Genomic DNA, 7965 nt, shown 5'->3' on the forward strand with positions numbered 1-7965 from the left:
CACTGGTTAAGAGCTTATACTGCTCTTTAAGAGGATCTGAGTTTGGTTCCCAGTACCCATGTTAGAGGGACCACAACCACTTGTAATTCCAATTCCAGGTGATCTAATGCCCTCTTATGGCCTTCAAGGGTACCTGTAAGCGTATACACACACACACATACACACACACACACACACACACACACACACACAATTTTAAAAATAATAAATCTTCAAAAAAGAATTAAATCTTGGAAAATACTTGGTGAAGGGCACAGAGCATCCTTAATGTTTTTCAGAGTTGACTGATATTTTGATTTTATAATCACCAATGCTGATAACCTCTTTGCCTAATATATGTAATTCAAACATGGCAATTCTGTATTTACAAGCTGAGGAATGATGGTAGAAAATATTAAGGTTTTTGTTTTGCATAATTAAACCATCATGTTTCTGCAAGAGCAGAAAATGGTGTATGTAAAAAACACTGCAATTCATAGCACACAGGAGGGCTGAATAGGAGTTGAGGTGTTTGAGAAAGCATTTGTTGGTGCTGCGTGGAGTGATGGCACGCACAGCACCAAGTGTGCATGTTGTATTGGGAACCAAGGCTGCAGTGAAGCTGTGTGCTGCCACACAAGGAGTTCTGTCAGGAACACCTCGGCTTCATCACAGGTTGATTATGAATTAACTTTTGTTGTTGCATGTTTAGAAATTTTTACTATTGCATCTATACAATATATTATATATATATATATATATATATATATATATATATACTATCTATCTATATCTATATCTATCAATCCTGACATTCAGTTACACAACCCCAAGTGGGGTCCCATCCTGTATTTCAAGAAACTGGGCAATGTAGTGTGACACCAGATACATGTACACTAATTTGTTTACTAATATCCCTGACGTGTGTTAAGAGTATGGCCTTTTCTGGTTAGAAATGATGCTACAATGAACATGTGATAGCCAGTCATAACTCAATTCTTAAGGCACGTTTGCTGGCACACGCCTGTACACCCAGCACACAGAAGGCTAAGGCAGGAGGATCTGGAGTTTGAGGCCAGCATGGGCTACATAATGAGGTCCAGACCAGTCTGAGCTATATACCAAAACCTGTTTCAAAAAATCCCAACAGGCTCAAGCACTGGCTCAGTGATTATGCTATTCTTGCAGAGGACTTGGGTTCGATTCCCAGCACTCACATGGCAGCTAATAACCGGCCTCAATTCTAGTTTCAGAGGAATCCAATATCTTCCGACTTTTGAGGGCATTGCACAACACAGGTGCACTTACACACATGCAGTCAATGCACTCATACATTAAAAAAAAAAAAAATCCCAACTAAGGTCAGGCACAGTGGCACACACCTTTAATCCCAGCACTCAGGAGGCAGCGGCAGGTGGATCTCTGTGAATTCAAAGCCAACCTGGTTGATATACTGACTTCTAGGTCAGCTGGGACTATAGAGAGACCCTGTCTCAAAAAGACAAAAACAAACAAACAAAAAACCCCACCAAATAAATAATAATAAATAACCAAATGCTTGATATAGTAATCTGTCAACTGCAGAGCTTGCCTTAAATTATTTTTGTTGAAGCTGCAAGAGACAGACATCACCTACCGCAGAAAAAGAGCAGGCTATGTGTTCAGTGCAACAGTAACTGACCCGCAGGAAAAAAGACACCCTGATCTGTTCTAACTGGCTATCCCCTGCTGTTTGCAGCCAGTGGCCTTGGCTTGGGTAACAGAGGACACAGTCATCCCCCAAAATCAGGTTTGAAGTTGGAAATGACTTTAGAAGATATCACTTGTCATATGCTCAGCCAACACTTGGGAATTTAGGGTAAGTTAAAGGAATTTCGCTCAAGACTTGATCTTAGATTCCTCTCCTGGCAATACTAGTATATTTCTGTAATCACACAGTGGTCTAATACTTTTATAATTGGAGACTCTAAGCAAATGGGACTTTGTCCCCTCCCCTAAGTTCAAGTGCAACTAGGCCAACTATGCATGGATTTCATCTAGATGATTCCAACTCTATGCAAACTCTGCAGAGGGCAGTGAATGGCAACTGACCAGAAGAGGCAAATTCACAGAGACAGAAAGTAGGTCTGTACTTTCAAGGGCTGGGAAAGATATTACTTTTCTTATTGTAGTCAAATACCTGGCAGGATACAACTTTAGGGAGGATTTATTTGGGCTTACAGTTCAAGGGAAAACAGCCCATCACGGTGTGGGTGGCCTGATAGCAGGAGTATGAGGCGGCTGGTCACAGGAAATGGGGCTAGGCTAGAAAACCTCAGGGCCTGCCCAGTGAGCTCTCACCTAAGGCCTTCCCCGTGCAGGAGACCAAGGGTTCAAACATGAACCTATGGGGGGAATATTTAACATTCAAAACACACAAAAGGAGCAGTTGTGACCGCTTATCCAATAAGGTAGTGACAGCTGCATACCACCGTGAGCACACTAAAATGCTAACGTACAGTTTAGTACAGTCTACTATGTACTTAAATGTTTAAAACGGTGAATTTTAGGTGTAAGTTTTATCTCAGTTGATTATTTAAAACCTAGCATAAAATGCAGACAGTTGAGTGGGGATTGCTTAAGAACTGTTCTGCTGTGTGCTCTCCCTGGAGTGGGCATGCAGCCCCGTACCACTTCCAGTCAAGTAGTGGGGGCTTCCAGAAACACAAGCCACAAGTCCATGAGCCTCCCGGAATTCAGAAAGCATCACCCAGAGCCACAGCCTGAGTCTTCCCTGAAAACCCATCTCTAAGAGTGAGAGATATGGGACAGGGTGAGAGAGAGCTGCTTGCGTAACACACCTTAGGCAGCTTACACAAACCAGGAGGCCGGCCAACACAAGAAGAGCCTGCTGAAGTTGGATGCACTTCTGGACTTGGGGGGCAAAGCTACGCATTTCCTGTGAGCCAACACTTGAGTTATTGTAAAAACCCTATTGTTATGGGTAAAAGGAGAGGTCAGGGCTAAAAGGAATGTTACAGGTATGAGCTAACCAAGCTGGCCAGTACCAGCAGGTGACTGGCTCCTCAAGCCCAGCTTCCTTGAGGAATGTACTCAAGGCACTCTTGCCTTTTACATATCCTTGCTTCCAATGCAGCTAACTGTAGCGGTCTTAATATGGGTTAAAATGATTTCTAAAAAGCCTCCACCTATTCTGGACCCCTCAGATAGGGAGCTAGATACAAGTTAACCAAGGAAAATTGCAGCTACATCCATAGAGTTGTGACAGGAATTAGCTCTACAGTAAAACCACAAGCTGGTCACGTAAGCGTGAGAACAAAGAGAGCACGGTCTGATTAACAGCTAGCAGACCCCATCAGGGTCTCAGACCAGCAACACCTGCAAGGCAGGCAACAGCAACTCCAGCCAGGGCAAACCGCCAACAGTCAAGGCCAAAAGTTAGCAAGCACGGCAGAGATGAAGAGGGCTTCAAAGCGTGTCCAGGCCCCTAATTGAGCAAACAGTGTGAACAGCAGAGTCTGTGATCATCTCCCTGGTTGGGCCAGGGGACACGAATAGCGCGGGCCCTCCATTGGCTCGTCTTCAGATATGTTCTGAGAGTCAACCAATCTCAAAAGACATGACATCAGTCTTTGTCCAATTTCTGCCATAAGTCTATAAAAAGCCCCCAGGCAAGCAGCTCGATGAGCTTCCCCATCTTTGGGATCCCCTCAGAGCTCTGCTTGCTTTCTGAAGTTCTGCTTTCCTGAACAAAGTGTTACTCTCTCTTCTTTGTGATCTCTAGAAAAATAAAAACCCTCCTTTTAAACTCATCCCGCTTGCTCTCTGTGAATTTCATCCTTTAAGTTTGTGAGACAAGGACTGGAAGAGAGCCACCAACTCATGTGAAGTTTTATGTGACACTTGTCCAGCACCCTAACTCCTGAGTTACCCACACTTGATGGGAACCTTTCTCTCAAGAGTACCTCTTTTCCCTGTCTATTACAAGTGCTCTCCAGAGGAAGCAGAAGAAGAGAGGCCACAACACCATTTCACTTCTAAAGAATACCATAGTGGCCCTGGGGCTGTGAGTATATACACACACATACACACAAAGGCTGCCACAAATATATGCCAAGGTTCAAATTACACTGGATCACAGGACATTCGCTAGAATCAAATGAGATAAAGTATGTGAAAGCCTTGCCCAGGATAGAAAGTCTTACTAAATGTTAATTATTGGTAAAAATTATTCCAAATCATCACAGTAGTTGTGATGACTAATCTTGGTTGTCAACCTGAGTGGATCTGAAATCAGCTAAAAGTGGGGGGGCAAGCCACTGGGCACACCTGTGAGGGATTTTCTTGATCAGGTTATTTGAAGTGGGAAGACCCCCTCTAAGTGTGGGTGGCACCTCCTGGTGGCAGCTCGGGTAAAAGGGGGTCCAAGGAAAAAAGGTTGCTTTTTGCCTGCTTGCCTTCAGGCTCACAGGCAGGGTCATCTACTCTATCACTGCCACTGCTGAAGTTGCATTCCTTCAGTAGCTCCACCACCCAGTGGCTCTCTAGGAATCCTCCAGGCCTTCAGCACCAGGATGGGACTTGTGAGACATCCAGCCTTGTGGAATGGGAGCTGCCAGGTTCTCAGCCTCCCCAGGGTAAAGACAGCCATTGCAGTTATTGTTGGAGTACCTGGATGGTATCATCTAAGCCAATCTAATAAATCCCCTTTTAATATATATCCAATCTACTGGTTCTCTTCCTCTAGAGAAACTAATACACTAGTGTTGTAGCCATTTCTTGACTTTTAGCTCTAGTTCTTCCAATATAGCCAGAGAATGGAAAACCACAGCACTAGACGAACTCTGAGATTTCACTTCAGTCACTGAGTCTAGACTCAGGAACTTACTCCATGACCACGTGTCATGGAGTCATCTAGCACACTAGATTCAAAACCTTGTCACGTGTCGAGCCACTTCCTCCTATCTACTGGAGTCATTATCAAATGGTCAAAAATACCAGTAGATAATACCACAAGGAAGAGACCAGAGGAATAGCCATCTGTCTATTTTAAACTCCTGAGAAGGCACTCAGCCATCTGTCTTGGTAGTCATTCCAAGCTGGAAGGAGAAACTTCTCTGTTCTGTTCAATTTAAATCCTTCAAGTGGAACCCCAAGATAATTTCAACGAATTCCATCTTCAAACAATCTGGAACACAGTTGTTTACCATCTGGGTTATTGGACTGTGGTAAACAGTAAGTAAAATAACATATGTAAAACACAGAGTGCAGAGTCTGAGATTTAAAAATATACAGATAACGCATATAACAAATTCACTGTATGTATTAGGGCTGTCAGTCACAAGTGACATAAGCCAACTCAGAATAATTTAAGCAAAAAGAAGGGGGTGGGGAGTCAAGAATGGAATTAAAAAGGAAACAAAAGCGTGATGTGGCTTTCAGGCATGCCTGGATCCAGGACGCAAACGCTGTTTGTAGAGCTCCTCTGCCCTCTTACTCCATCTTTTAGACAAGCTTCGTGACATGTAAAGGACAAGAGGTGGAGACCTCAACATCTGAAACAGGTCCTCCACCAGTCGGTTCATTCATCAACAGTGCATTGAATCCCAACCAAGTGTCAAGCGGGGTTTGGGGAGCTGAGCAGAAAGTAGTGACCACAGCAGATGAAACTGTTGCCCTTTTAGAATTTTCCTTATTGTGCAAAGAGGGTACTATGGGTTGGATATGGTTTGAGTGTGTCCCCCAAAAGTTCACGTAGTGGACACTTGGTCACTAAATGGCACATGTCTGGTCACTAGTGTGGTGCTGTTAGGGAGGTGGAACTTTGAAGAGGTAGAGTCTATGCAAGGTCATTAACTTCTGGGTGCTCACTGTTGAAGGGATTAATGTAGTCTCTGAGGGACCACAGGGCTAGTTGTTAGAAAAAGAACATGCCTGGCTCCTGAATCTCTCTGGCCTCCTGTTCCACTATGTGAACCCTCTCCCCCTCCCTCCCCTGCCCTCTCTCTCTCTGATGGGGTGACTGGATCTTGAGCATTCAACCTCTAAAGCTGTGAGCTCAATATATTTCTTCTTAAAACATAGCCTGCTTCGTGTATCTTACTATAGCAACAGAACATGGACTAATATGGAAGGATCTGTTAAAAGATGCAGAAGGTTAGAAGCATGTCTGAAAGATGAAACTGTTAACTTCCACAGAATAAGGTCATTTTCTATACCATTATTCTAAGTGTTCTCACCTCCATGGCAGTAAATCCACCCCTTTCACATCTCTTTTCCCTTGACAAATGTGGGGGACCCAAAGATCAGGTTCAAATAGACTTTGTGAATTTCAAAAGCAACTGTTTGTTTATAATGCATAATTACTGCATGATATCTCTACATTAGGCCTCCAGCTATAACAACATGACCCTCTGCTTTCCATTTTCTTAAAGACACCCATTTTAGAGCATTTTGTACTAAATACAGATTTGTATCTGTTTTCATGGTTTCTTTCCCTTAGGATGTTAGTAAAATGCTGCAAAATCCGGTCATTTATTAGTCATTTAAAAAACATTCCTTTAGCCGGGCATTGAGGACATGCCTTTAATATCAACACTCAGGAGGCAGAGGCAGGAGGACCTCTGTGTGGTCCAGGTCAGCCTGGTCTACATAGCAAGATCCAGGTCAGCTGGGGCTATAGGGAGACTGTCTCAAAACAAACAAACAAAAACCCAAAGCAAATAACAACAAAACCTAAAACCAGAAGAGGGGACAAAAAGCACCCCTTTGACTAATTTTAATCCTATTTCCCTGTTACCATTCAACGTTGTGAAAAGGAAGGCCTAGCGACCAAGAGTTTTGAGAAGACACTCTTAACTTCCACGTTTCTCCTGGGAAGTGAGGACTGCATTCTTGAAGCATTTTGGCTGTGTGCTTGTGGTCAGGTTCAATCTTTTGTGAAAGTGAATCAAATAGATCTCACTGGAAAGCATCCTGATAGGCCAGTGCTATTCCGGATTCAGACCTCAAATAGGGCTGTCCACCGGATGCACCCCGGCAATCCATTCATGAGTTTTCACTAAACAAGGCTGCTGGTATACAGTGTGTGTTGGGGGGGTGTGTGTGGCTGCATTATAATCATTTTAATTTTAAAATACTATTACCAGTCATGTGCTCTGCCCCCATTCGCCCAGTTTCATTGGGTTCCCTGCCCTTCTGTTGTGGTTAGCATCTTTTGTGGGTACAGTAATTTACGTCTTTTAATCCGGATTCAATGGCCAAATAGGTGATTTGGCTCTGTCAAATCCCATCGTTAAATCTTGGAATTAAATAAAAATGGATTTTCAATCGAAAAGCTCAGCCTTATTTTTGCTCGGCCTCGTCTAGCTTGCCTGCTAGTCCAAAGTCCACTGTGTCTCCCAGGGACCAGTTTGGGTAGCCACCCCTCCTGGGTTAATCCTTGTCCCTTGGGGGCCGCCAGTGCAACATACCCCCCCCCCAAAAAAAAAAGGCTCCGGACTTTTTTTTTTTTTTTTTGGCGGCTGGCTCTGGATTTTTGTTTATTTTATTTTTTAAGGCTAATACCCTTATCTTTGCATTCCAGCCGGAAGGTCAGTTCCAAACCTCCTTTCCTGCCCTTTCGCTTCTGGAATTAGATCTGGTCCCTCAGGCCGCCTTCCGAGTTCGGAAAGGGCTGGAACTTTCCCAGGGAGCCGAGGGTCCCCGCGGCGTCTCCGCCCGCCGCCCCAGGGTTAGGGTGTCTGTGGCGCCGGTGGAAACGTGTCCGACCCCCCGCCCTCCTCCGACCGTGGGCGGAGACCCCAGGCGGCGTCTGGGGTGGGGACCCTTCGACGTCAGCGTTCCCGAGCGCCCACCGAGCCCCTCACCCCAAAGCCAGACTCCAGGGTCGGGGGACCGCGGCGGAGGATGCGGGCCGCGGGCTCCCGAGGATGCGGGGGCCGGGCGCGGGCGGGCGCCGAGCGGGGCGGCCTCTGCGATTGGCTG

At 45.0% G+C, this 7965-nt stretch overlaps 1 long non-coding RNA gene across 1 annotated transcript in view; it reads right to left on the minus strand.

Annotated features, from left to right (window-relative positions):
* LOC115071718 overlaps window positions 1-7965 on the minus strand; it is a 30343-nt gene that overhangs the window by 22099 nt on the left and 279 nt on the right. The gene's annotated exons all lie outside the window — the stretch shown is intronic.

This window comes from Nannospalax galili, unplaced genomic scaffold (genome assembly GCF_000622305.1).
Source record: "Nannospalax galili isolate Female #2095 unplaced genomic scaffold, S.galili_v1.0 scaffold841, whole genome shotgun sequence".
Taxonomy (NCBI): Eukaryota; Metazoa; Chordata; class Mammalia; order Rodentia; family Spalacidae; genus Nannospalax; species Nannospalax galili.